Raw genomic sequence first — 27,928 nt, 5'->3', positions numbered from 1 at the left:
TAAATGCACGAGCTTGCCAGGAGTCGAACCTAGAATCTTCTGATCCGTAGTCAGACGCATTATCCATTGCGCCACAAGCCCGATGCTAAATTCACCCTAACTCTTCTCTAATTGGTCAATTCTGGATACTTGGTAGCGGACGGTAATATGATTGGTTATTATGGTTATTAGGCGCATCAGATTTGCGGACATGAGGGGATTCAAATCATCTGGGCCAGGCGCCCGGTTAGGGTGTTTGGCACCGGGTGAAATTTGGAATCGAACTGCTTCCCGGGCGTGAGCACCGTTCAAAGCACACGGCGAAATTCGGCTCAAAACAAAAGTGACGTAATTATGTATGTCGAGTAATGAGTAGGATTCACTGATTTCACCTGCAAAAGTGATTGTTTTATTTGTTGAAAACGCGTTATCGGCCTTTCCAATGAAAACGACTTAGAACATTCAAACATATATTTCATGGAAAAGTTATGTTGAATGTTTCTGGAACACGCACTATGCTGCCTTGTTGACAACATGATCGAGCGGTGAGGGCCCTCCTCGCCGATAAAGCGTAACAAACTTAACATTTCTAAATATTTGTATGAACATGCCAAGATTAAACAACTGAGACATAAACTGAACAAGTTCCACAGACATGTGACTAACATAAATGGAATAACATGTCCCTGAACAAAGGGGGGTCAAAATCAAAAGTAACAGTCAGTATCTGGTGTGGCCACCAGCTGCATTAAGAATTGCAGTGCATCTCCTCCTCATGGACTGCACCAGATTTGCCAGTTCTTGCTGTGAGATGTTACCCCACTCTTCCACCAAGGCAACTGCAAGTTCCCGGACATTTCTGGGGGGAATGGCCCTAGCCCTCACCCTCCGATCCAACAGGTCCCAGGCGTGCTCAAAGGGCTGAGATGCGGGTTCTTCGCTGGCCATGGCAGAACACTGACATTCCTGTCTTGCAGGAAATCACACACAGAATGAGCAGTATGGCTGGTGGCATTGTCATGCTGGAGGGTCACGTCAGGATGAGCCTGCAGGAAGGGTACCACATGAGGGGGGAGGATGTCTTCCTTGTAACACACAGCATTGAGATTGCCTGCAATGACAAGCTCAGTCTGATGATGCTGTGACACACCGCCCCAGACCAGGACGTACCCCCCACCTCCATCCCGCTTCAGAGTACAGGCCTCGGTGTAACACTCATTCCTTCGACAATAAACGCATATCCGACCATCACCCCTGGTGAGACAAAACCGCAACTCGTCAATGAAGAGCACTTTTTGACAGTCCTGTCTGGTCCAGCAAAGGTGGGTTTGTGCCCACGCAGATGAGCAGGGACCCTGGGCATCTTTCTTTTTGTGTTTTTCAGAGTCAGTAGAAAGGCCTCTTTAGTATCCTAAGTTTTCAAAACTTCTTAATTGCCTACCATCTGTAAGCTGTTAGTGTCTTAATGATGTTCCACATATGCATGTTCATTAATTGTTTATGGTTCATTGAACACGCATGGGAAACAGTGTTTAATCCCATTAAAATGAAGATCTGTGAAGTTATTTGTATTTTTACGAATTATCTTTGAATGACAAGGTCCTGAAAAAGGGAAGTTTATTTTTTTGATGGGTTTATGAGGTATGCATTAATGGCGCATGTAGGCAAAGACACTCAGCACAAATTGAAAAGACACCGCTCATTTCCAAATCTCACTCAGACATAGACTAAATGCACGAGCTTGCCAGGAGTCGAACCTAGAATCTTCTGATCCGTAGTCAGACGCGTTATCCATTGCGCCACAAGCCCGATGCTAAATTCACCCTAACTCTTCTCTAATTGGTCAATTCTGGATACTTGGTAGCGGACGGTAATATGATTGGTTATTATGGTTATTAGGCGCATCAGATTTGCGGACATGAGGGGATTCAAATCATCTGGGCCAGGCGCCCGGTTAGGGTGTTTGGCACCGGGTGAAATTTGGAATCGAACTGCTTCCCGGGCGTGAGCACCGTTCAAAGCCCACGGCGAAATTCGGCTCAAAACAAAAGTGACGTAATTATGTATGTCGAGTAATGAGTAGGATTCACTGATTTCACCTGCAAAAGTGATTGTTTTATTTGTTGAAAACGCGTTATCGGCCTTTCCAATGAAAACGACTTAGAACATTCAAACATATATTTCATGGAAAAGTTATGTTGAATGTTTCTGGAACACGCACTATGCTGCCTTGTTGACAACATGATCGAGCGGTGAGGGCCCTCCTCGCCGATAAAGCGTAACAAACTTAACATTTCTAAATATTTGTATGAACATGCCAAGATTAAACAACTGAGACATAAACTGAACAAGTTCCACAGACATGTGACTAACATAAATGGAATAACATGTCCCTGAACAAAGGGGGGTCAAAATCAAAAGTAACAGTCAGTATCTGGTGTGGCCACCAGCTGCATTAAGAATTGCAGTGCATCTCCTCCTCATGGACTGCACCAGATTTGCCAGTTCTTGCTGTGAGATGTTACCCCACTCTTCCACCAAGGCAACTGCAAGTTCCCGGACATTTCTGGGGGGAATGGCCCTAGCCCTCACCCTCCGATCCAACAGGTCCCAGACGTGCTCAAAGGGCTGAGATGCGGGTTCTTCGCTGGCCATGGCAGAACACTGACATTCCTGTCTTGCAGGAAATCACACACAGAATGAGCAGTATGGCTGGTGGCATTGTCATGCTGGAGGGTCACGTCAGGATGAGCCTGCAGGAAGGGTACCACATGAGGGGGGAGGATGTCTTCCTTGTAACACACAGCATTGAGATTGCCTGCAATGACAAGCTCAGTCTGATGATGCTGTGACACACCACCCCAGACCAGGACGTACCCCCCACCTCCATCCCGCTTCAGAGTACAGGCCTCGGTGTAACACTCATTCCTTCGACAATAAACGCATATCCGACCATCACCCCTGGTGAGACAAAACCGCAACTCGTCAATGAAGAGCACTTTTTGACAGTCCTGTCTGGTCCAGCAAAGGTGGGTTTGTGCCCACGCAGATGAGCAGGGACCCTGGGCATCTTTCTTTTTGTGTTTTTCAGAGTCAGTAGAAAGGCCTCTTTAGTATCCTAAGTTTTCAAAACTTCTTAATTGCCTACCATCTGTAAGCTGTTAGTGTCTTAATGATGTTCCACATATGCATGTTCATTAATTGTTTATGGTTCATTGAACACGGATGGGAAACAGTGTTTAATCCCATTAAAATGAAGATCTGTGAAGTTATTTGTATTTTTACGAATTATCTTTGAAAGACAAGGTCCTGAAAAAGGGAAGTTTATTTTTTTGATGGGTTTATGAGGTATGCATTAATGGCGCATGTAGGCAAAGACACTCAGCACAAATTGAAAAGACACCGCTCATTTCCAAATCTCACTCAGACATAGAAAAAATGCACGAGATTGCCAGGAGTCGAACCTAGAATCTTCTGATCCGTAGTCAGACGCGTTATCCATTGCGCCACAAGACCGATGCTAAATTCACCCTAACTCTTCTCTAATTGGTCAATTCTGGATACTTGGTAGCGGACGGTAATATGATTGGTTATTATGGTTATTAGGCGCATCAGATTTGCGGACATGAGGGGATTCAAATAATCTGGGCCAGGCGCCCGGTTAGGGTGTTTGGCACCGGGTGAAATTTGGAATCAAACTGCTTCCCGGGCGTGAGCACAGTTCAAAGCCCACGGCGAAATTCGGCTCAAAACAAAAGTGACGTAATTATGTATGTCGAGTAATGAGTAGGATTCACTGATTTCACCTGCAAAAGTGATTGTTTTATTTGTTGAAAACGCGTTATCGGCCTTTCCAATGAAAACGACTTAGAACATTCAAACATATATTTCATGGAAAAGTTATGTTGAATGTTTCTGGAACACGCACTATGCTGCCTTGTTGACAACATGATCGAGCGGTGAGGGCCCTCCTCGCCGATAAAGCGTAACAAACTTAACATTTCTAAATATTTGTATGAACATGCCAAGATTAAACAACTGAGACATAAACTGAACAAGTTCCACAGACATGTGACTAACATAAATGGAATAACATGTCCCTGAACAAAGGGGGGTCAAAATCAAAAGTAACAGTCAGTATCTGGTGTGGCCACCAGCTGCATTAAGAATTGCAGTGCATCTCCTCCTCATGGACTGCACCAGATTTGCCAGTTCTTGCTGTGAGATGTTACCCCACTCTTCCACCAAGGCAACTGCAAGTTCCCGGACATTTCTGGGGGGAATGGCCCTAGCCCTCACCCTCCGATCCAACAGGTCCCAGACGTGCTCAAAGGGCTGAGATGCGGGTTCTTCGCTGGCCATGGCAGAACACTGACATTCCTGTCTTGCAGGAAATCACACACAGAATGAGCAGTATGGCTGGTGGCATTGTCATGCTGGAGGGTCACGTCAGGATGAGCCTGCAGGAAGGGTACCACATGAGGGGGGAGGATGTCTTCCTTGTAACACACAGCATTGAGATTGCCTGCAATGACAAGCTCAGTCTGATGATGCTGTGACACACCGCCCCAGACCAGGACGTACCCCCCACCTCCATCCCGCTTCAGAGTACAGGCCTCGGTGTAACACTCATTCCTTCGACAATAAACGCATATCCGACCATCACCCCTGGTGAGACAAAACCGCAACTCGTCAATGAAGAGCACTTTTTGACAGTCCTGTCTGGTCCAGCAAAGGTGGGTTTGTGCCCACGCAGATGAGCAGGGACCCTGGGCATCTTTCTTTTTGTGTTTTTCAGAGTCAGTAGAAAGGCCTCTTTAGTATCCTAAGTTTTCAAAACTTCTTAATTGCCTACCATCTGTAAGCTGTTAGTGTCTTAATGATGTTCCACATATGCATGTTCATTAATTGTTTATGGTTCATTGAACACGCATGGGAAACAGTGTTTAATCCCATTAAAATGAAGATCTGTGAAGTTATTTGTATTTTTACGAATTATCTTTGAATGACAAGGTCCTGAAAAAGGGAAGTTTATTTTTTTGATGGGTTTATGAGGTATGCATTAATGGCGCATGTAGGCAAAGACACTCAGCACAAATTGAAAAGACACCGCTCATTTCCAAATCTCACTCAGACATAGACTAAATGCACGAGCTTGCCAGGAGTCGAACCTAGAATCTTCTGATCCGTAGTCAGACGCGTTATCCATTGCGCCACAAGCCCGATGCTAAATTCACCCTAACTCTTCTCTAATTGGTCAATTCTGGATACTTGGTAGCGGACGGTAATATGATTGGTTATTATGGTTATTAGGCGCATCAGATTTGCGGACATGAGGGGATTCAAATCATCTGGGCCAGGCGCCCGGTTAGGGTGTTTGGCACCGGGTGAAATTTGGAATCGAACTGCTTCCCGGGCGTGAGCACCGTTCAAAGCCCACGGCGAAATTCGGCTCAAAACAAAAGTGACGTAATTATGTATGTCGAGTAATGAGTAGGATTCACTGATTTCACCTGCAAAAGTGATTGTTTTATTTGTTGAAAACGCGTTATCGGCCTTTCCAATGAAAACGACTTAGAACATTCAAACATATATTTCATGGAAAAGTTATGTTGAATGTTTCTGGAACACGCACTATGCTGCCTTGTTGACAACATGATCGAGCAGTGAGGGCCCTCCTCGCCGATAAAGCGTGACAAACTTAACATTTCTAAATATTTGTATGAACATGCCAAGATTAAACAACTGAGACATAAACTGAACAAGTTCCACAGACATGTGACTAACATAAATGGAATAACATGTCCCTGAACAAAGGAGGGTCAAAATCAAAAGTAACAGTCAGTATCTGGTGTGGCCACCAGCTGCATTAAGAATTGCAGTGCATCTCCTCCTCATGGACTGCACCAGATTTGCCAGTTCTTGCTGTGAGATGTTACCCCACTCTTCCACCAAGGCAACTGCAAGTTCCCGGACATTTCTGGGGGGAATGGCCCTAGCCCTCACCCTCCGATCCAACAGGTCCCAGACGTGCTCAAAGGGCTGAGATGCGGGTTCTTCGCTGGCCATGGCAGAACACTGACATTCCTGTCTTGCAGGAAATCACACACAGAATGAGCAGTATGGCTGGTGGCATTGTCATGCTGGAGGGTCACGTCAGGATGAGCCTGCAGGGAGGGTACCACATGAGGGGGGAGGATGTCTTCCTTGTAACACACAGCATTGAGATTGCCTGCAATGACAAGCTCAGTCTGATGATGCTGTGACACACCGCCCCAGACCAGGACGTACCCCCCACCTCCATCCCGCTTCAGAGTACAGGCCTCGGTGTAACACTCATTCCTTCGACAATAAACGCATATCCGACCATCACCCCTGGTGAGACAAAACCGCAACTCGTCAATGAAGAGCACTTTTTGACAGTCCTGTCTGGTCCAGCAAAGGTGGGTTTGTGCCCACGCAGATGAGCAGGGACCCTGGGCATCTTTCTTTTTGTGTTTTTCAGAGTCAGTAGAAAGGCCTCTTTAGTATCCTAAGTTTTCAAAACTTCTTAATTGCCTACCATCTGTAAGCTGTTAGTGTCTTAATGATGTTCCACATATGCATGTTCATTAATTGTTTATGGTTCATTGAACACGCATGGGAAACAGTGTTTAATCCCATTAAAATGAAGATCTGTGAAGTTATTTGTATTTTTACGAATTATCTTTGAAAGACAAGGTCCTGAAAAAGGGAAGTTTCTTTTTTTGATGGGTTTATGGGGTATACGTTAATGGCGCATGTAGGCAAAGACACTCAGCACAAATTGAAAAGACACCGCTCATTTCCAAATCTCACTCAGACATAGACTAAATGCACGAGCTTGCCAGGAGTCGAACCTAGAATCTTCTGATCCGTAGTCAGACGCATTATCCATTGCGCCACAAGCCCGATGCTAAATTCACCCTAACTCTTCTCTAATTGGTCAATTCTGGATACTTGGTAGCGGACGGTAATATGATTGGTTATTATGGTTATTAGGCGCATCAGATTTGCGGACATGAGGGGATTCAAATCATCTGGGCCAGGCGCCCGGTTAGGGTGTTTGGCACCGGGTGAAATTTGGAATCGAACTGCTTCCCGGGCGTGAGCACCGTTCAAAGCACACGGCGAAATTCGGCTCAAAACAAAAGTGACGTAATTATGTATGTCGAGTAATGAGTAGGATTCACTGATTTCACCTGCAAAAGTGATTGTTTTATTTGTTGAAAACGCGTTATCGGCCTTTCCAATGAAAACGACTTAGAACATTCAAACATATATTTCATGGAAAAGTTATGTTGAATGTTTCTGGAACACGCACTATGCTGCCTTGTTGACAACATGATCGAGCGGTGAGGGCCCTCCTCGCCGATAAAGCGTAACAAACTTAACATTTCTAAATATTTGTATGAACATGCCAAGATTAAACAACTGAGACATAAACTGAACAAGTTCCACAGACATGTGACTAACATAAATGGAATAACATGTCCCTGAACAAAGGGGGGTCAAAATCAAAAGTAACAGTCAGTATCTGGTGTGGCCACCAGCTGCATTAAGAATTGCAGTGCATCTCCTCCTCATGGACTGCACCAGATTTGCCAGTTCTTGCTGTGAGATGTTACCCCACTCTTCCACCAAGGCAACTGCAAGTTCCCGGACATTTCTGGGGGGAATGGCCCTAGCCCTCACCCTCCGATCCAACAGGTCCCAGACGTGCTCAAAGGGCTGAGATGCGGGTTCTTCGCTGGCCATGGCAGAACACTGACATTCCTGTCTTGCAGGAAATCACACACAGAATGAGCAGTATGGCTGGTGGCATTGTCATGCTGGAGGGTCACGTCAGGATGAGCCTGCAGGGAGGGTACCACATGAGGGGGGAGGATGTCTTCCTTGTAACACACAGCATTGAGATTGCCTGCAATGACAAGCTCAGTCTGATGATGCTGTGACACACCGCCCCAGACCAGGACGTACCCCCCACCTCCATCCCGCTTCAGAGTACAGGCCTCGGTGTAACACTCATTCCTTCGACAATAAACGCATATCCGACCATCACCCCTGGTGAGACAAAACCGCAACTCGTCAATGAAGAGCACTTTTTGACAGTCCTGTCTGGTCCAGCAAAGGTGGGTTTGTGCCCACGCAGATGAGCAGGGACCCTGGGCATCTTTCTTTTTGTGTTTTTCAGAGTCAGTAGAAAGGCCTCTTTAGTATCCTAAGTTTTCAAAACTTCTTAATTGCCTACCATCTGTAAGCTGTTAGTGTCTTAATGATGTTCCACATATGCATGTTCATTAATTGTTTATGGTTCATTGAACACGCATGGGAAACAGTGTTTAATCCCATTAAAATGAAGATCTGTGAAGTTATTTGTATTTTTACGAATTATCTTTGAAAGACAAGGTCCTGAAAAAGGGAAGTTTCTTTTTTTGATGGGTTTATGGGGTATACGTTAATGGCGCATGTAGGCAAAGACACTCAGCACAAATTGAAAAGACACCACTCATTTCCAAATCTCACTCAGACATAGACTAAATGCACGAGCTTGCCAGGAGTCGAACCTAGAATCTTCTGATCCGTAGTCAGACGCATTATCCATTGCGCCACAAGCCCGATGCTAAATTCACCCTAACTCTTCTCTAATTGGTCAATTCTGGATACTTGGTAGCGGACGGTAATATGATTGGTTATTATGGTTATTAGGCGCATCAGATTTGCGGACATGAGGGGATTCAAATCATCTGGGCCAGGCGCCCGGTTAGGGTGTTTGGCACCGGGTGAAATTTGGAATCGAACTGCTTCCCGGGCGTGAGCACCGTTCAAAGCCCACGGCGAAATTCGGCTCAAAACAAAAGTGACGTAATTATGTATGTCGAGTAATGAGTAGGATTCACTGATTTCACCTGCAAAAGTGATTGTTTTATTTGTTGAAAACGCGTTATCGGCCTTTCCAATGAAAACGACTTAGAACATTCAAACATATATTTCATGGAAAAGTTATGTTGAATGTTTCTGGAACACGCACTATGCTGCCTTGTTGACAACATGATCGAGCGGTGAGGGCCCTCCTCGCCGATAAAGCGTAACAAACTTAACATTTCTAAATATTTGTATGAACATGCCAAGATTAAACAACTGAGACATAAACTGAACAAGTTCCACAGACATGTGACTAACATAAATGGAATAACATGTCCCTGAACAAAGGAGGGTCAAAATCAAAAGTAACAGTCAGTATCTGGTGTGGCCACCAGCTGCATTAAGAATTGCAGTGCATCTCCTCCTCATGGACTGCACCAGATTTGCCAGTTCTTGCTGTGAGATGTTACCCCACTCTTCCACCAAGGCAACTGCAAGTTCCCGGACATTTCTGGGGGGAATGGCCCTAGCCCTCACCCTCCGATCCAACAGGTCCCAGGCGTGCTCAAAGGGCTGAGATGCGGGTTCTTCGCTGGCCATGGCAGAACACTGACATTCCTGTCTTGCAGGAAATCACACACAGAATGAGCAGTATGGCTGGTGGCATTGTCATGCTGGAGGGTCACGTCAGGATGAGCCTGCAGGAAGGGTACCACATGAGGGGGGAGGATGTCTTCCTTGTAACACACAGCATTGAGATTGCCTGCAATGACAAGCTCAGTCTGATGATGCTGTGACACACCGCCCCAGACCAGGACGTACCCCCCACCTCCATCCCGCTTCAGAGTACAGGCCTCGGTGTAACACTCATTCCTTCGACAATAAACGCATATCCGACCATCACCCCTGGTGAGACAAAACCGCAACTCGTCAATGAAGAGCACTTTTTGACAGTCCTGTCTGGTCCAGCAAAGGTGGGTTTGTGCCCACGCAGATGAGCAGGGACCCTGGACATCTTTCTTTTTGTGTTTTTCAGAGTCAGTAGAAAGGCCTCTTTAGTATCCTAAGTTTTCAAAACTTCTTAATTGCCTACCATCTGTAAGCTGTTAGTGTCTTAATGATGTTCCACATATGCATGTTCATTAATTGTTTATGGTTCATTGAACACGCATGGGAAACAGTGTTTAATCCCATTAAAATGAAGATCTGTGAAGTTATTTGTATTTTTACGAATTATCTTTGAATGACAAGGTCCTGAAAAAGGGAAGTTTATTTTTTTGATGGGTTTATGAGGTATGCATTAATGGCGCATGTAGGCAAAGACACTCAGCACAAATTGAAAAGACATCGCTCATTTCCAAATCTCACTCAGACATAGAAAAAATGCACGAGCTTGCCAGGAGTCGAACCTAGAATCTTCTGATCCGTAGTCAGACGCGTTATCCATTGCGCCACAAGCCCGATGCTAAATCCAACCTAACTCTTCTCTAATTGGTCAATTCTGGATATTTGGTAGCGGACGGTAATATGATTGGTTATTATGGTTATTAGGCGCATCAGATTTGCGGACATGAGGGGATTCAAATCATCTGGGCCAGGCGCCCGGTTAGGGTGTTTGGCACCGGGTGAAATTTGGAATCGAACTGCTTCCCGGGCGTGAGCACCGTTCAAAGCCCACGGCGAAATTCGTCTCAAAACAAAAGTGACGTAATTATGTATGTCGAGTAATGAGTAGGATTCACTGATTTCACCTGCAAAAGTGATTGTTTTATTTGTTGAAAACGCGTTATCGGCCTTTCCAATGAAAACGACTTAGAACATTCAAACATATATTTCATGGAAAAGTTATGTTGAATGTTTCTGGAACACGCACTATGCTGCCTTGTTGACAACATGATCGAGCGGTGAGGGCCCTCCTCGCCGATAAAGCGTAACAAACTTAACATTTCTAAATATTTGTATGAACATGCCAAGATTAAACAACTGAGACATAAACTGAACAAGTTCCACAGACATGTGACTAACATAAATGGAATAACATGTCCCTGAACAAAGGGGGGTCAAAATCAAAAGTAACAGTCAGTATCTGGTGTGGCCACCAGCTGCATTAAGAATTGCAGTGCATCTCCTCCTCATGGACTGCACCAGATTTGCCAGTTCTTGCTGTGAGATGTTACCCCACTCTTCCACCAAGGCAACTGCAAGTTCCCGGACATTTCTGGGGGGAATGGCCCTAGCCCTCACCCTCCGATCCAACAGGTCCCAGGCGTGCTCAAAGGGCTGAGATGCGGGTTCTTCGCTGGCCATGGCAGAACACTGACATTCCTGTCTTGCAGGAAATCACACACAGAATGAGCAGTATGGCTGGTGGCATTGTCATGCTGGAGGGTCACGTCAGGATGAGCCTGCAGGAAGGGTACCACATGAGGGGGGAGGATGTCTTCCTTGTAACACACAGCATTGAGATTGCCTGCAATGACAAGCTCAGTCTGATGATGCTGTGACACACCGCCCCAGACCAGGACGTACCCCCCACCTCCATCCCGCTTCAGAGTACAGGCCTCGGTGTAACACTCATTCCTTCGACAATAAACGCATATCCGACCATCACCCCTGGTGAGACAAAACCGCAACTCGTCAATGAAGAGCACTTTTTGACAGTCCTGTCTGGTCCAGCAAAGGTGGGTTTGTGCCCACGCAGATGAGCAGGGACCCTGGGCATCTTTCTTTTTGTGTTTTTCAGAGTCAGTAGAAAGGCCTCTTTAGTATCCTAAGTTTTCAAAACTTCTTAATTGCCTACCATCTGTAAGCTGTTAGTGTCTTAATGATGTTCCACATATGCATGTTCATTAATTGTTTATGGTTCATTGAACACGCATGGGAAACAGTGTTTAATCCCATTAAAATGAAGATCTGTGAAGTTATTTGTATTTTTACGAATTATCTTTGAAAGACAAGGTCCTGAAAAAGGGAAGTTTCTTTTTTTGATGGGTTTATGGGGTATACGTTAATGGCGCATGTAGGCAAAGACACTCAGCACAAATTGAAAAGACACCGCTCATTTCCAAATCTCACTCAGACATAGACTAAATGCACGAGCTTGCCAGGAGTCGAACCTAGAATCTTCTGATCCGTAGTCAGACGCGTTATCCATTGCGCCACAAGCCCGATGCTAAATTCAACCTAACTCTTCTCTAATTGGTCAATTCTGGATACTTGGTAGCGGACGGTAATATGATTGGTTATTATGGTTATTAGGCGCATGAGATTTGCGGACATGAGGGGATTCAAATCATCTGGGCCAGGCGCCCGGTTACAAAGCCCACGGCGAAATTCGGCTCAAAACAAAAGTGACGTAATTATGTATGTCGAGTAATGAGTAGGATTCACTGATTTCACCTGCAAAAGTGATTGTTTTATTTGTTGAAAACGCGTTATCGGCCTTTCCAATGAAAACGACTTAGAACATTCAAACATATATTTCATGGAAAAGTTATGTTGAATGTTTCTGGAACACGCACTATGCTGCCTTGTTGACAACATGATCGAGCGGTGAGGGCCCTCCTCGCCGATAAAGCGTAACAAACTTAACATTTCTAAATATTTGTATGAACATGCCAAGATTAAACAACTGAGACATAAACTGAACAAGTTCCACAGACATGTGACTAACATAAATGGAATAACATGTCCCTGAACAAAGGAGGGTCAAAATCAAAAGTAACAGTCAGTATCTGGTGTGGCCACCAGCTGCATTAAGAATTGCAGTGCATCTCCTCCTCATGGACTGCACCAGATTTGCCAGTTCTTGCTGTGAGATGTTACCCCACTCTTCCACCAAGGCAACTGCAAGTTCCCGGACATTTCTGGGGGGAATGGCCCTAGCCCTCACCCTCCGATCCAACAGGTCCCAGGCGTGCTCAAAGGGCTGAGATGCGGGTTCTTCGCTGGCCATGGCAGAACACTGACATTCCTGTCTTGCAGGAAATCACACACAGAATGAGCAGTATGGCTGGTGGCATTGTCATGCTGGAGGGTCACGTCAGGATGAGCCTGCAGGAAGGGTACCACATGAGGGGGGAGGATGTCTTCCTTGTAACACACAGCATTGAGATTGCCTGCAATGACAAGCTCAGTCTGATGATGCTGTGACACACCGCCCCAGACCAGGACGTACCCCCCACCTCCATCCCGCTTCAGAGTACAGGCCTCGGTGTAACACTCATTCCTTCGACAATAAACGCATATCCGACCATCACCCCTGGTGAGACAAAACCGCAACTCGTCAATGAAGAGCACTTTTTGACAGTCCTGTCTGGTCCAGCAAAGGTGGGTTTGTGCCCACGCAGATGAGCAGGGACCCTGGGCATCTTTCTTTTTGTGTTTTTCAGAGTCAGTAGAAAGGCCTCTTTAGTATCCTAAGTTTTCAAAACTTCTTAATTGCCTACCATCTGTAAGCTGTTAGTGTCTTAATGATGTTCCACATATGCATGTTCATTAATTGTTTATGGTTCATTGAACACGCATGGGAAACAGTGTTTAATCCCATTAAAATGAAGATCTGTGAAGTTATTTGTATTTTTACGAATTATCTTTGAAAGACAAGGTCCTGAAAAAGGGAAGTTTCTTTTTTTGATGGGTTTATGGGGTATACGTTAATGGCGCATGTAGGCAAAGACACTCAGCACAAATTGAAAAGACACCGCTCATTTCCAAATCTCACTCAGACATAGACTAAATGCACGAGCTTGCCAGGAGTCGAACCTAGAATCTTCTGATCCGTAGTCAGACGCGTTATCCATTGCGCCACAAGCCCGATGCTAAATTCACCCTAACTCTTCTCTAATTGGTCAATTCTGGATACTTGGTAGCGGACGGTAATATGATTGGTTATTATGGTTATTAGGCGCATCAGATTTGCGGACATGAGGGGATTCAAATCATCTGGGCCAGGCGCCCGGTTAGGGTGTTTGGCACCGGGTGAAATTTGGAATCGAACTGCTTCCCGGGCGTGAGCACCGTTCAAAGCCCACGGCGAAATTCGGCTCAAAACAAAAGTGACGTAATTATGTATGTCGAGTAATGAGTAGGATTCACTGATTTCACCTGCAAAAGTGATTGTTTTATTTGTTGAAAACGCGTTATCGGCCTTTCCAATGAAAACGACTTAGAACATTCAAACATATATTTCATGGAAAAGTTATGTTGAATGTTTCTGGAACACGCACTATGCTGCCTTGTTGACAACATGATCGAGCGGTGAGGGCCCTCCTCGCCGATAAAGCGTAACAAACTTAACATTTCTAAATATTTGTATGAACATGCCAAGATTAAACAACTGAGACATAAACTGAACAAGTTCCACAGACATGTGACTAACATAAATGGAATAACATGTCCCTGAACAAAGGAGGGTCAAAATCAAAAGTAACAGTCAGTATCTGGTGTGGCCACCAGCTGCATTAAGAATTGCAGTGCATCTCCTCCTCATGGACTGCACCAGATTTGCCAGTTCTTGCTGTGAGATGTTACCCCACTCTTCCACCAAGGCAACTGCAAGTTCCCGGACATTTCTGGGGGGAATGGCCCTAGCCCTCACCCTCCGATCCAACAGGTCCCAGGCGTGCTCAAAGGGCTGAGATGCGGGTTCTTCGCTGGCCATGGCAGAACACTGACATTCCTGTCTTGCAGGAAATCACACACAGAATGAGCAGTATGGCTGGTGGCATTGTCATGCTGGAGGGTCACGTCAGGATGAGCCTGCAGGAAGGGTACCACATGAGGGGGGAGGATGTCTTCCTTGTAACACACAGCATTGAGATTGCCTGCAATGACAAGCTCAGTCTGATGATGCTGTGACACACCGCCCCAGACCAGGACGTACCCCCCACCTCCATCCCGCTTCAGAGTACAGGCCTCGGTGTAACACTCATTCCTTCGACAATAAACGCATATCCGACCATCACCCCTGGTGAGACAAAACCGCAACTCGTCAATGAAGAGCACTTTTTGACAGTCCTGTCTGGTCCAGCAAAGGTGGGTTTGTGCCCACGCAGATGAGCAGGGACCCTGGACATCTTTCTTTTTGTGTTTTTCAGAGTCAGTAGAAAGGCCTCTTTAGTATCCTAAGTTTTCAAAACTTCTTAATTGCCTACCATCTGTAAGCTGTTAGTGTCTTAATGATGTTCCACATATGCATGTTCATTAATTGTTTATGGTTCATTGAACACGCATGGGAAACAGTGTTTAATCCCATTAAAATGAAGATCTGTGAAGTTATTTGTATTTTTACGAATTATCTTTGAAAGACAAGGTCCTGAAAAAGGGAAGTTTATTTTTTTGATGGGTTTTTGAGGTATGCATTAATGGCGCATGTAGGCAAAGTCACTCAGCACAAATTGAAAAGACATCGCTCATTTCCAAATCTCACTCAGACATAGAAAAAATGCACGAGCTTGCCAGGAGTCGAACCTAGAATCTTCTGATCCGTAGTCAGACGCGTTATCCATTGCGCCACAAGCCCGATGCTAAATTCACCCTAACTCTTCTCTAATTGGTCAATTCTGGATACTTGGTAGCGGACGGTAATATGATTGGTTATTATGGTTATTAGGCGCATCAGATTTGCGGACATGAGGGGATTCAAATCATCTGGGCCAGGCGCCCGGTTAGGGTGTTTGGCACCGGGTGAAATTTGGAATCGAACTGCTTCCCGGGCGTGAGCACCGTTCAAAGCCCACGGCGAAATTCGGCTCAAAACAAAAGTGACGTAATTATGTATGTCGAGTAATGAGTAGGATTCACTGATTTCACCTGCAAAAGTGATTGTTTTATTTGTTGAAAACGCGTTATCGGCCTTTCCAATGAAAACGACTTAGAACATTCAAACATATATTTCATGGAAAAGTTATGTTGAATGTTTCTGGAACACGCACTATGCTGCCTTGTTGACAACATGATCGAGCGGTGAGGGCCCTCCTCGCCGATAAAGCGTAACAAACTTAACATTTCTAAATATTTGTATGAACATGCCAAGATTAAACAACTGAGACATAAACTGAACAAGTTCCACAGACATGTGACTAACATAAATGGAATAACATGTCCCTGAACAAAGGAGGGTCAAAATCAAAAGTAACAGTCAGTATCTGGTGTGGCCACCAGCTGCATTAAGAATTGCAGTGCATCTCCTCCTCATGGACTGCACCAGATTTGCCAGTTCTTGCTGTGAGATGTTACCCCACTCTTCCACCAAGGCAACTGCAAGTTCCCGGACATTTCTGGGGGGAATGGCCCTAGCCCTCACCCTCCGATCCAACAGGTCCCAGGCGTGCTCAAAGGGCTGAGATGCGGGTTCTTCGCTGGCCATGGCAGAACACTGACATTCCTGTCTTGCAGGAAATCACACACAGAATGAGCAGTATGGCTGGTGGCATTGTCATGCTGGAGGGTCACGTCAGGATGAGCCTGCAGGAAGGGTACCACATGAGGGGGGAGGATGTCTTCCTTGTAACACACAGCATTGAGATTGCCTGCAATGACAAGCTCAGTCTGATGATGCTGTGACACACCGCCCCAGACCAGGACGTACCCCCCACCTCCATCCCGCTTCAGAGTACAGGCCTCGGTGTAACACTCATTCCTTCGACAATAAACGCATATCCGACCATCACCCCTGGTGAGACAAAACCGCAACTCGTCAATGAAGAGCACTTTTTGACAGTCCTGTCTGGTCCAGCAAAGGTGGGTTTGTGCCCACGCAGATGAGCAGGGACCCTGGGCATCTTTCTTTTTGTGTTTTTCAGAGTCAGTAGAAAGGCCTCTTTAGTATCCTAAGTTTTCAAAACTTCTTAATTGCCTACCATCTGTAAGCTGTTAGTGTCTTAATGATGTTCCACATATGCATGTTCATTAATTGTTTATGGTTCATTGAACACGCATGGGAAACAGTGTTTAATCCCATTAAAATGAAGATCTGTGAAGTTATTTGTATTTTTACGAATTATCTTTGAAAGACAAGGTCCTGAAAAAGGGAAGTTTCTTTTTTTGATGGGTTTATGGGGTATACGTTAATGGCGCATGTAGGCAAAGACACTCAGCACAAATTGAAAAGACACCGCTCATTTCCAAATCTCACTCAGACATAGACTAAATGCACGAGCTTGCCAGGAGTCGAACCTAGAATCTTCTGATCCGTAGTCAGACGCGTTATCCATTGCGCCACAAGCCCGATGCTAAATTCAACCTAACTCTTCTCTAATTGGTCAATTCTGGATACTTGGTAGCGGACGGTAATATGATTGGTTATTATGGTTATTAGGCGCATGAGATTTGCGGACATGAGGGGATTCAAATCATCTGGGCCAGGCGCCCGGTTAGGGTGTTTGGCACCGGGTGAAATTTGGAATCGAACTGCTTCCCGGGCGTGAGCACCGTTCAAAGCCCACGGCGAAATTCGGCTCAAAACAAAAGTGACGTAATTATGTATGTCGAGTAATGAGTAGGATTCACTGATTTCACCTGCAAAAGTGATTGTTTTATTTGTTGAAAACGCGTTATCGGCCTTTCCAATGAAAACGACTTAGAACATTCAAACATATATTTCATGGAAAAGTTATGTTGAATGTTTCTGGAACACGCACTATGCTGCCTTGTTGACAACATGATCGAGCGGTGAGGGCCCTCCTCGCCGATAAAGCGTAACAAACTTAACATTTCTAAATATTTGTATGAACATGCCAAGATTAAACAACTGAGACATAAACTGAACAAGTTCCACAGACATGTGACTAACATAAATGGAATAACATGTCCCTGAACAAAGGAGGGTCAAAATCAAAAGTAACAGTCAGTATCTGGTGTGGCCACCAGCTGCATTAAGAATTGCAGTGCATCTCCTCCTCATGGACTGCACCAGATTTGCCAGTTCTTGCTGTGAGATGTTACCCCACTCTTCCACCAAGGCAACTGCAAGTTCCCGGACATTTCTGGGGGGAATGGCCCTAGCCCTCACCCTCCGATCCAACAGGTCCCAGGCGTGCTCAAAGGGCTGAGATGCGGGTTCTTCGCTGGCCATGGCAGAACACTGACATTCCTGTCTTGCAGGAAATCACACACAGAATGAGCAGTATGGCTGGTGGCATTGTCATGCTGGAGGGTCACGTCAGGATGAGCCTGCAGGAAGGGTACCACATGAGGGGGGAGGATGTCTTCCTTGTAACACACAGCATTGAGATTGCCTGCAATGACAAGCTCAGTCTGATGATGCTGTGACACACCGCCCCAGACCAGGACGTACCCCCCACCTCCATCCCGCTTCAGAGTACAGGCCTCGGTGTAACACTCATTCCTTCGACAATAAACGCATATCCGACCATCACCCCTGGTGAGACAAAACCGCAACTCGTCAATGAAGAGCACTTTTTGACAGTCCTGTCTGGTCCAGCAAAGGTGGGTTTGTGCCCACGCAGATGAGCAGGGACCCTGGGCATCTTTCTTTTTGTGTTTTTCAGAGTCAGTAGAAAGGCCTCTTTAGTATCCTAAGTTTTCAAAACTTCTTAATTGCCTACCATCTGTAAGCTGTTAGTGTCTTAATGATGTTCCACATATGCATGTTCATTAATTGTTTATGGTTCATTGAACACGCATGGGAAACAGTGTTTAATCCCATTAAAATGAAGATCTGTGAAGTTATTTGTATTTTTACGAATTATCTTTGAAAGACAAGGTCCTGAAAAAGGGAAGTTTCTTTTTTTGATGGGTTTATGGGGTATACGTTAATGGCGCATGTAGGCAAAGACACTCAGCACAAATTGAAAAGACACCGCTCATTTCCAAATCTCACTCAGACATAGACTAAATGCACGAGCTTGCCAGGAGTCGAACCTAGAATCTTCTGATCCGTAGTCAGACGCGTTATCCATTGCGCCACAAGCCCGATGCTAAATTCAACCTAACTCTTCTCTAATTGGTCAATTCTGGATACTTGGTAGCGGACGGTAATATGATTGGTTATTATGGTTATTAGGCGCATCAGATTTGCGGACATGAGGGGATTCAAATCATCTGGGCCAGGCGCCCGGTTAGGGTGTTTGGCACCGGGTGAAATTTGGAATCGAACTGCTTCCCGGGCGTGAGCACCGTTCAAAGCCCACGGCGAAATTCGGCTCAAAACAAAAGTGACGTAATTATGTATGTCGAGTAATGAGTAGGATTCACTGATTTCACCTGCAAAAGTGATTGTTTTATTTGTTGAAAACGCGTTATCGGCCTTTCCAATGAAAACGACTTTGAACATTCAAACATATATTTCATGGAAAAGTTATGTTGAATGTTTCTGGAACACGCACTATGCTGCCTTATTGACAACATGATCGAGCGGTGAGGGCCCTCCTCGCCGATAAAGCGTAACAAACTTAACATTTCTAAATATTTGTATGAACATGCCAAGATTAAACAACTGAGACATAAACTGAACAAGTTCCACAGACATGTGACTAACATAAATGGAATAACATGTCCCTGAACAAAGGAGGGTCAAAATCAAAAGTAACAGTCAGTATCTGGTGTGGCCACCAGCTGCATTAAGAATTGCAGTGCATCTCCTCCTCATGGACTGCACCAGATTTGCCAGTTCTTGCTGTGAGATGTTACCCCACTCTTCCACCAAGGCAACTGCAAGTTCCCGGACATTTCTGGGGGGAATGGCCCTAGCCCTCACCCTCCGATCCAACAGGTCCCAGGCGTGCTCAAAGGGCTGAGATGCGGGTTCTTCGCTGGCCATGGCAGAACACTGACATTCCTGTCTTGCAGGAAATCACACACAGAATGAGCAGTATGGCTGGTGGCATTGTCATGCTGGAGGGTCACGTCAGGATGAGCCTGCAGGAAGGGTACCACATGAGGGGGGAGGATGTCTTCCTTGTAACACACAGCATTGAGATTGCCTGCAATGACAAGCTCAGTCTGATGATGCTGTGACACACCGCCCCAGACCAGGACGTACCCCCCACCTCCATCCCGCTTCAGAGTACAGGCCTCGGTGTAACACTCATTCCTTCGACAATAAACGCATATCCGACCATCACCCCTGGTGAGACAAAACCGCAACTCGTCAATGAAGAGCACTTTTTGACAGTCCTGTCTGGTCCAGCAAAGGTGGGTTTGTGCCCACGCAGATGAGCAGGGACCCTGGGCATCTTTCTTTTTGTGTTTTTCAGAGTCAGTAGAAAGGCCTCTTTAGTATCCTAAGTTTTCAAAACTTCTTAATTGCCTACCATCTGTAAGCTGTTAGTGTCTTAATGATGTTCCACATATGCATGTTCATTAATTGTTTATGGTTCATTGAACACGCATGGGAAACAGTGTTCAATCCCATTAAAATGAAGATCTGTGAAGTTATTTGTACTTTTACGAATTATCTTTGAAAGACAAGGTCCTGAAAAAGGGAAGTTGATTTTTTTGATGGGTTTTTGAGGTATGCATTAATGGCGCATGTAGGCAAAGTCACTCAGCACAAATTGAAAAGACATCGCTCATTTCCAAATCTCACTCAGACATAGAAAAAATGCACGAGCTTGCCAGGAGTCGAACCTAGAATCTTCTGATCCGTAGTCAGACGCGTTATCCATTGCGCCACAAGCCCGACGCTAAATTCATCCTAACTCTTCTCTAATTGGTCAATTCTGGATATTTGGTAGCGGACGGTAATATGATTAGTTATTATGGTTATTAGGCGCATGAGATTTGCGGACATGAGGGGATTCAAATCATCTGGGCCAGGCGCCCGGTTAGGGTGTTTGGCACCGGGTGAAATTTGGAATCGAACTGCTTCCCGGGCGTGAGCACCGTTCAAAGCCCACGGCGAAAGTCGGCTCAAAACAAAAGTGAAGAAATTATGTATGTCGAGTAATGAGTAGGATTCAGTGTTTTCACCTGCAAAAGTGATTGTTTTATTTGTTGAAAACGCGTTATCGGCCTTCCCAATGAAAACCACTTAGAAAAAAAATTCAAACATATATTTCATGGAAAAGTTATGTTGAATGTTTCTGGAACATTGAACATGCATGGGAAACAGTGTTTAATCCCATTAAAATGAAGATCTGTGAAGTTATTTGTATTTTTACGAATTATCTTTGAAAGACAAGGTCCTGAAAAAGGGAAGTTTCTTTTTTTGATGGGTTTATGGGGTATACGTTAATGGCGCATGTAGGCAAAGACACTCAGCACAAATTGAAAAGACACCGCTCATTTCCAAATCTCACTCAGACATAGACTAAATGCACGAGCTTGCCAGGAGTCGAACCTAGAATCTTCTGATCCGTAGTCAGACGCGTTATCCATTGCGCCACAAGCCCGATGCCAAATTCACCCGAACTCTTCTCTAATTGGTCAATTCTGGATATTTGGTAGCGGACGGTAATATGATTGGTTATTATGGTTATTAGGCGCATGAGATTTGCGGACATGAGGGGATTCAAATCATCTGGGCCAGGCGCCCGGTTAGGGTGTTTGGCACCGGGTGAAATTTGGAATCGAACTGCTTCCCGGGCGTGAGCACCGTTCAAAGCCCACGGCGAAAGTCGGCTCAAAACAAAAGTGAAGAAATTATGTATGTCGAGTAATGAGTAGGATTCAGTGTTTTCACCTGCAAAAGTGATTGTTTTATTTGTTGAAAACGCGTTATCGGCCTTCCCAATGAAAACCACTTAGAAAAAAAATTCAAACATATATTTCATGGAAAAGTTATGTTGAATGTTTCTGGAACACGCACTATGCTGCCTTGTTGACAACATGATCGAGCGGTGAGGGCCCTCCTCGCCGATAAAGCGTAACAAACTTAACATTTCTAAATATTTGTATGAACATGCCAAGATTAAACAACTGAGACATAAACTGAACAAGTTCCACAGACATGTGACTAACATAAATGGAATAACATGTCCCTGAACAAAGGAGGGTCAAAATCAAAAGTAACAGTCAGTATCTGGTGTGGCCACCAGCTGCATTAAGAATTGCAGTGCATCTCCTCCTCATGGACTGCACCAGATTTGCCAGTTCTTGCTGTGAGATGTTACCCCACTCTTCCACCAAGGCAACTGCAAGTTCCCGGACATTTCTGGGGGGAATGGCCCTAGCCCTCACCCTCCGATCCAACAGGTCCCAGGCGTGCTCAAAGGGCTGAGATGCGGGTTCTTCGCTGGCCATGGCAGAACACTGACATTCCTGTCTTGCAGGAAATCACACACAGAATGAGCAGTATGGCTGGTGGCATTGTCATGCTGGAGGGTCACGTCAGGATGAGCCTGCAGGAAGGGTACCACATGAGGGGGGAGGATGTCTTCCTTGTAACACACAGCATTGAGATTGCCTGCAATGACAAGCTCAGTCTGATGATGCTGTGACACACCGCCCCAGACCAGGACGTACCCCCCACCTCCATCCCGCTTCAGAGTACAGGCCTCGGTGTAACACTCATTCCTTCGACAATAAACGCATATCCGACCATCACCCCTGGTGAGACAAAACCGCAACTCGTCAATGAAGAGCACTTTTTGACAGTCCTGTCTGGTCCAGCAAAGGTGGGTTTGTGCCCACGCAGATGAGCAGGGACCCTGGGCATCTTTCTTTTTGTGTTTTTCAGAGTCAGTAGAAAGGCCTCTTTAGTATCCTAAGTTTTCAAAACTTCTTAATTGCCTACCATCTGTAAGCTGTTAGTGTCTTAATGATGTTCCACATATGCATGTTCATTAATTGTTTATGGTTCATTGAACACGCATGGGAAACAGTGTTCAATCCCATTAAAATGAAGATCTGTGAAGTTATTTGTACTTTTACGAATTATCTTTGAAAGACAAGGTCCTGAAAAAGGGAAGTTCATTTTTTTGATGGGTTTTTGAGGTATGCATTAATGGCGCATGTAGGCAAAGTCACTCAGCACAAATTGAAAAGACATCGCTCATTTCCAAATCTCACTCAGACATAGAAAAAATGCACGAGCTTGCCAGGAGTCGAACCTAGAATCTTCTGATCCGTAGTCAGACGCGTTATCCATTGCGCCACAAGCCCGACGCTAAATTCATCCTAACTCTTCTCTAATTGGTCAATTCTGGATATTTGGTAGCGGACGGTAATATGATTGGTTATTATGGTTATTAGGCGCATGAGATTTGCGGACATGAGGGGATTCAAATCATCTGGGCCAGGCGCCCGGTTAGGGTGTTTGGCACCGGGTGAAATTTGGAATCGAACTGCTTCCCGGGCGTGAGCACCGTTCAAAGCCCACGGCGAAAGTCGGCTCAAAACAAAAGTGAAGAAATTATGTATGTCGAGTAATGAGTAGGATTCAGTGTTTTCACCTGCAAAAGTGATTGTTTTATTTGTTGAAAACGCGTTATCGGCCTTCCCAATGAAAACCACTTAGAAAAAAAATTCAAACATATATTTCATGGAAAAGTTATGTTGAATGTTTCTTTAACATTGAACACGCATGGGAAACAGTGTTTAATCCCATTAAAATGAAGATCTGTGAAGTTATTTGTATTTTTACGAATTATCTTTGAAAGACAAGGTCCTGAAAAAGGGAAGTTTCTTTTTTTGATGGGTTTATGGGGTATACGTTAATGGCGCATGTAGGCAAAGACACTCAGCACAAATTGAAAAGACACCGCTCATTTCCAAATCTCACTCAGACATAGACTAAATGCACGAGCTTGCCAGGAGTCGAACCTAGAATCTTCTGATCCGTAGTCAGACGCGTTATCCATTGCGCCACAAGCCCGATGCCAAATTCACCCTAACTCTTCTCTAATTGGTCAATTCTGGATACTTGGTAGCGGACGGTAATATGATTGGTTATTATGGTTATTAGGCGCATCAGATTTGCGGACATGAGGGGATTCAAATCATCTGGGCCAGGCGCCCGGTTAGGGTGTTTGGCACCGGGTGAAATTTGGAATCGAACTGCTTCCCGGGCGTGAGCACCGTTCAAAGCCCACGGCGAAATTCGGCTCAAAACAAAAGTGACGTAATTATGTATGTCGAGTAATGAGTAGGATTCACTGATTTCACCTGCAAAAGTGATTGTTTTATTTGTTGAAAACGCGTTATCGGCCTTTCCAATGAAAACGACTTAGAACATTCAAACATATATTTCATGGAAAAGTTATGTTGAATGTTTCTGGAACACGCACTATGCTGCCTTGTTGACAACATGATCGAGCGGTGAGGGCCCTCCTCGCCGATAAAGCGTAACAAACTTAACATTTCTAAATATTTGTATGAACATGCCAAGATTAAACAACTGAGACATAAACTGAACAAGTTCCACAGACATGTGACTAACATAAATGGAATAACATGTCCCTGAACAAAGGAGGGTCAAAATCAAAAGTAACAGTCAGTATCTGGTGTGGCCACCAGCTGCATTAAGAATTGCAGTGCATCTCCTCCTCATGGACTGCCCAGATTTGCCAGTTCTTGCTGTGAGATGTTACCCCACTCTTCCACCAAGGCAACTGCAAGTTCCCGGACATTTCTGGGGGGAATGGCCCTAGCCCTCACCCTCCGATCCAACAGGTCCCAGGCGTGCTCAAAGGGCTGAGATGCGGGTTCTTCGCTGGCCATGGCAGAACACTGACATTCCTGTCTTGCAGGAAATCACACACAGAATGAGCAGTATGGCTGGTGGCATTGTCATGCTGGAGGGTCACGTCAGGATGAGCCTGCAGGAAGGGTACCACATGAGGGGGGAGGATGTCTTCCTTGTAACACACAGCATTGAGATTGCCTGCAATGACAAGCTCAGTCTGATGATGCTGTGACACACCGCCCCAGACCAGGACGTACCCCCCACCTCCATCCCGCTTCAGAGTACAGGCCTCGGTGTAACACTCATTCCTTCGACAATAAACGCATATCCGACCATCACCCCTGGTGAGACAAAACCGCAACTCGTCAATGAAGAGCACTTTTTGACAGTCCTGTCTGGTCCAGCAAAGGTGGGTTTGTGCCCACGCAGATGAGCAGGGACCCTGGGCATCTTTCTTTTTGTGTTTTTCAGAGTCAGTAGAAAGGCCTCTTTAGTATCCTAAGTTTTCAAAACTTCTTAATTGCCTACCATCTGTAAGCTGTTAGTGTCTTAATGATGTTCCACATATGCATGTTCATTAATTGTTTATGGTTCATTGAACACGCATGGGAAACAGTGTTTAATCCCATTAAAATGAAGATCTGTGAAGTTATTTGTACTTTTACGAATTATCTTTGAATGACAAGGTCCTGAAAAAGGGAAGTTTATTTTTTTGATGGGTTTATGAGGTATGCATTAATGGCGCATGTAGGCAAAGACACTCAGCACAAATTGAAAAGACATTGCTCATTTCCAAATCTCACTCAGACATAGACTAAATGCACGAGCTTGCCAGGAGTCGAACCTAGAATCTTCTGATCCGTAGTCAGACGCGTTATCCATTGCGCCACAAGCCCGATGCTAAATTCACCCTAACTCTTCTCTAATTGGTCAATTCTGGATACTTGGTAGCGGACGGTCATAGAGGGGATTCAAATCATCTGGGCCAGGCGCCCGGTTAGGGTGTTTGGCACCGGGTGAAATTTGGAATCGAACTGCTTCCAGGGCGTGAGCACCGTTCAAAGCCCACAGCGAAATTCGGCTCAAAACAAAAGTGACGTAATTATGTATGTCGAGTAATGAGTAGGATTCACTGATTTCACCTGCAAAAGTGATTGTTTTATTTGTTGAAAACGCGTTATCGGCCTTTCCAATGAAAACGACTTAGAACATTCAAACATATATTTCATGGAAAAGTTATGTTGAATGTTTCTGGAACACGCACTATGCTGCCTTGTTGACAACATGATCGAGCGGTGAGGGCCCTCCTCGCCGATAAAGCGTAACAAACTTAACATTTCAAAATATTTGTATGAACATGCCAAGATTAAACAACTGAGACATAAACTGAACAAGTTCCACAGACATGTGACTAACATAAATGGAATAACATGTCCCTGAACAAAGGGGGGTCAAAATCAAAAGTAACAGTCAGTATCTGGTGTGGCCACCAGCTGCATTAAGAATTGCAGTGCATCTCCTCCTCATGGACTGCACCAGATTTGCCAGTTCTTGCTGTGAGATGTTACCCCACTCTTCCACCAAGGCAACTGCAAGTTCCCGGACATTTCTGGGGGGAATGGCCCTAGCCCTCACCCTCCGATCCAACAGGTCCCAGGCGTGCTCAAAGGGCTGAGATGCGGGTTCTTCGCTGGCCATGGCAGAACACTGACATTCCTGTCTTGCAGGAAATCACACACAGAATGAGCAGTATGGCTGGTGGCATTGTCATGCTGGAGGGTCACGTCAGGATGAGCCTGCAGGAAGGGTACCACATGAGGGGGGAGGATGTCTTCCTTGTAACACACAGCATTGAGATTGCCTGCAATGACAAGCTCAGTCTGATGATGCTGTGACACACCGCCCCAGACCAGGACGTACCCCCCACCTCCATCCCGCTTCAGAGTACAGGCCTCGGTGTAACACTCATTCCTTCGACAATAAACGCATATCCGACCATCACCCCTGGTGAGACAAAACCGCAACTCGTCAATGAAGAGCACTTTTTGACAGTCCTGTCTGGTCCAGCAAAGGTGGGTTTGTGCCCACGCAGATGAGCAGGGACCCTGGGCAGCTTTCTTTTTGTGTTTTTCAGAGTCAGTAGAAAGGCCTCTTTAGTATCCTAAGTTTTCAAAACTTCTTAATTGCCTACCATCTGTAAGCTGTTAGTGTCTTAATGATGTTCCACATATGCATGTTCATTAATTGTTTATGGTTCATTGAACACGCATGGGAAACAGTGTTTAATCCCATTAAAATGAAGATCTGTGAAGTTATTTGTATTTTTACGAATTATCTTTGAAAGACAAGGTCCTGAAAAAGGGAAGTTTCTTTTTTTGATGGGTTTATGGGGTATACGTTAATGGCGCATGTAGGCAAAGACACTCAGCACAAATTGAAAAGACACCGCTCATTTCCAAATCTCACTCAGACATAGACTAAATGCACGAGCTTGCCAGGAGTCGAACCTAGAATCTTCTGATCCGTAGTCAGACGCGTTATCCATTGCGCCACAAGCCCGATGCTAAATTCACCCTAACTCTTCTCTAATTGGTCAATTCTGGATACTTGGTAGCGGACGGTAATAGAGGGGATTCAAATCATCTGGGCCAGGCGCCCGGTTAGGGTGTTTGGCACCGGGTGAAATTTGGAATCGAACTGCTTCCCGGGCGTGAGCACAGTTCAAAGCCCACGGCGAAATTCGGCTCAAAACAAAAGTGACGTAATTATGTATGTCGAGTAATGAGTAGGATTCACTGATTTCACCTGCAAAAGTGATTGTTTTATTTGTTGAAAACGCGTTATCGGCCTTTCCAATGAAAACGACTTAGAACATTCAAACATATATTTCATGGAAAAGTTATGTTGAATGTTTCTGGAACACGCACTATGCTGCCTTGTTGACAACATGATCGAGCGGTGAGGGCCCTCCTCGCCGATAAAGCGTAACAAACTTAACATTTCTAAATATTTGTATGAACATGCCAAGATTAAACAACTGAGACATAAACTGAACAAGTTCCACAGACATGTGACTAACATAAATGGAATAACATGTCCCTGAACAAAGGGGGGTCAAAATCAAAAGTAACAGTCAGTATCTGGTGTGGCCACCAGCTGCATTAAGAATTGCAGTGCATCTCCTCCTCATGGACTGCACCAGATTTGCCAGTTCTTGCTGTGAGATGTTACCCCACTCTTCCACCAAGGCAACTGCAAGTTCCCGGACATTTCTGGGGGGAATGGCCCTAGCCCTCACCCTCCGATCCAACAGGTCCCAGACGTGCTCAAAGGGCTGAGATGCGGGTTCTTCGCTGGCCATGGCAGAACACTGACATTCCTGTCTTGCAGGAAATCACACACAGAATGAGCAGTATGGCTGGTGGCATTGTCATGCTGGAGGGTCACGTCAGGATGAGCCTGCAGGAAGGGTACCAC

At 45.3% G+C, this 27,928-nt stretch overlaps 17 non-coding genes across 17 annotated transcripts; all 17 read right to left on the bottom strand.

Annotated features, from left to right (window-relative positions):
* Positions 1–8: 8 nt before the first annotated feature.
* trnar-acg lies at positions 9–81 on the bottom strand. The gene has a single exon. It is a non-coding gene; the product is annotated as a tRNA-Arg (tRNA).
* A 1,634-nt stretch (positions 82–1,715) lies between these two features.
* On the bottom strand, positions 1,716–1,788 carry trnar-acg. Its single transcript has one exon. It is a non-coding gene; the product is annotated as a tRNA-Arg (tRNA).
* A 3,341-nt stretch (positions 1,789–5,129) lies between these two features.
* trnar-acg lies at positions 5,130–5,202 on the bottom strand. Its single transcript has one exon. It is a non-coding gene; the product is annotated as a tRNA-Arg (tRNA).
* A 1,634-nt stretch (positions 5,203–6,836) lies between these two features.
* Positions 6,837–6,909, bottom strand: trnar-acg. The gene has a single exon. It is a non-coding gene; the product is annotated as a tRNA-Arg (tRNA).
* A 1,634-nt stretch (positions 6,910–8,543) lies between these two features.
* On the bottom strand, positions 8,544–8,616 carry trnar-acg. Its single transcript has one exon. It is a non-coding gene; the product is annotated as a tRNA-Arg (tRNA).
* Positions 8,617–10,250: 1,634 nt separating this feature from the next.
* trnar-acg lies at positions 10,251–10,323 on the bottom strand. Its single transcript has one exon. It is a non-coding gene; the product is annotated as a tRNA-Arg (tRNA).
* Positions 10,324–11,957: 1,634 nt separating this feature from the next.
* Positions 11,958–12,030, bottom strand: trnar-acg. The gene has a single exon. It is a non-coding gene; the product is annotated as a tRNA-Arg (tRNA).
* Positions 12,031–13,605: 1,575 nt separating this feature from the next.
* Positions 13,606–13,678, bottom strand: trnar-acg. Its single transcript has one exon. It is a non-coding gene; the product is annotated as a tRNA-Arg (tRNA).
* Positions 13,679–15,312: 1,634 nt separating this feature from the next.
* trnar-acg lies at positions 15,313–15,385 on the bottom strand. Its single transcript has one exon. It is a non-coding gene; the product is annotated as a tRNA-Arg (tRNA).
* Positions 15,386–17,019: 1,634 nt separating this feature from the next.
* trnar-acg lies at positions 17,020–17,092 on the bottom strand. Its single transcript has one exon. It is a non-coding gene; the product is annotated as a tRNA-Arg (tRNA).
* Positions 17,093–18,726: 1,634 nt separating this feature from the next.
* On the bottom strand, positions 18,727–18,799 carry trnar-acg. Its single transcript has one exon. It is a non-coding gene; the product is annotated as a tRNA-Arg (tRNA).
* Positions 18,800–20,433: 1,634 nt separating this feature from the next.
* On the bottom strand, positions 20,434–20,506 carry trnar-acg. Its single transcript has one exon. It is a non-coding gene; the product is annotated as a tRNA-Arg (tRNA).
* A 639-nt stretch (positions 20,507–21,145) lies between these two features.
* Positions 21,146–21,218, bottom strand: trnar-acg. The gene has a single exon. It is a non-coding gene; the product is annotated as a tRNA-Arg (tRNA).
* A 1,638-nt stretch (positions 21,219–22,856) lies between these two features.
* On the bottom strand, positions 22,857–22,929 carry trnar-acg. Its single transcript has one exon. It is a non-coding gene; the product is annotated as a tRNA-Arg (tRNA).
* A 639-nt stretch (positions 22,930–23,568) lies between these two features.
* trnar-acg lies at positions 23,569–23,641 on the bottom strand. Its single transcript has one exon. It is a non-coding gene; the product is annotated as a tRNA-Arg (tRNA).
* A 1,633-nt stretch (positions 23,642–25,274) lies between these two features.
* Positions 25,275–25,347, bottom strand: trnar-acg. Its single transcript has one exon. It is a non-coding gene; the product is annotated as a tRNA-Arg (tRNA).
* Positions 25,348–26,937: 1,590 nt separating this feature from the next.
* trnar-acg lies at positions 26,938–27,010 on the bottom strand. The gene has a single exon. It is a non-coding gene; the product is annotated as a tRNA-Arg (tRNA).
* Positions 27,011–27,928: the final 918 nt, after the last annotated feature.

This window comes from Oncorhynchus mykiss, chromosome 26, assembly GCF_013265735.2.
Source record: "Oncorhynchus mykiss isolate Arlee chromosome 26, USDA_OmykA_1.1, whole genome shotgun sequence".
In the NCBI taxonomy this organism is placed as follows: domain Eukaryota; kingdom Metazoa; phylum Chordata; class Actinopteri; order Salmoniformes; family Salmonidae; genus Oncorhynchus; species Oncorhynchus mykiss.
The sequence above is the reverse complement of the archived record's forward strand: the minus strand, read 5'-3'. Positions and strand labels throughout refer to the sequence as shown.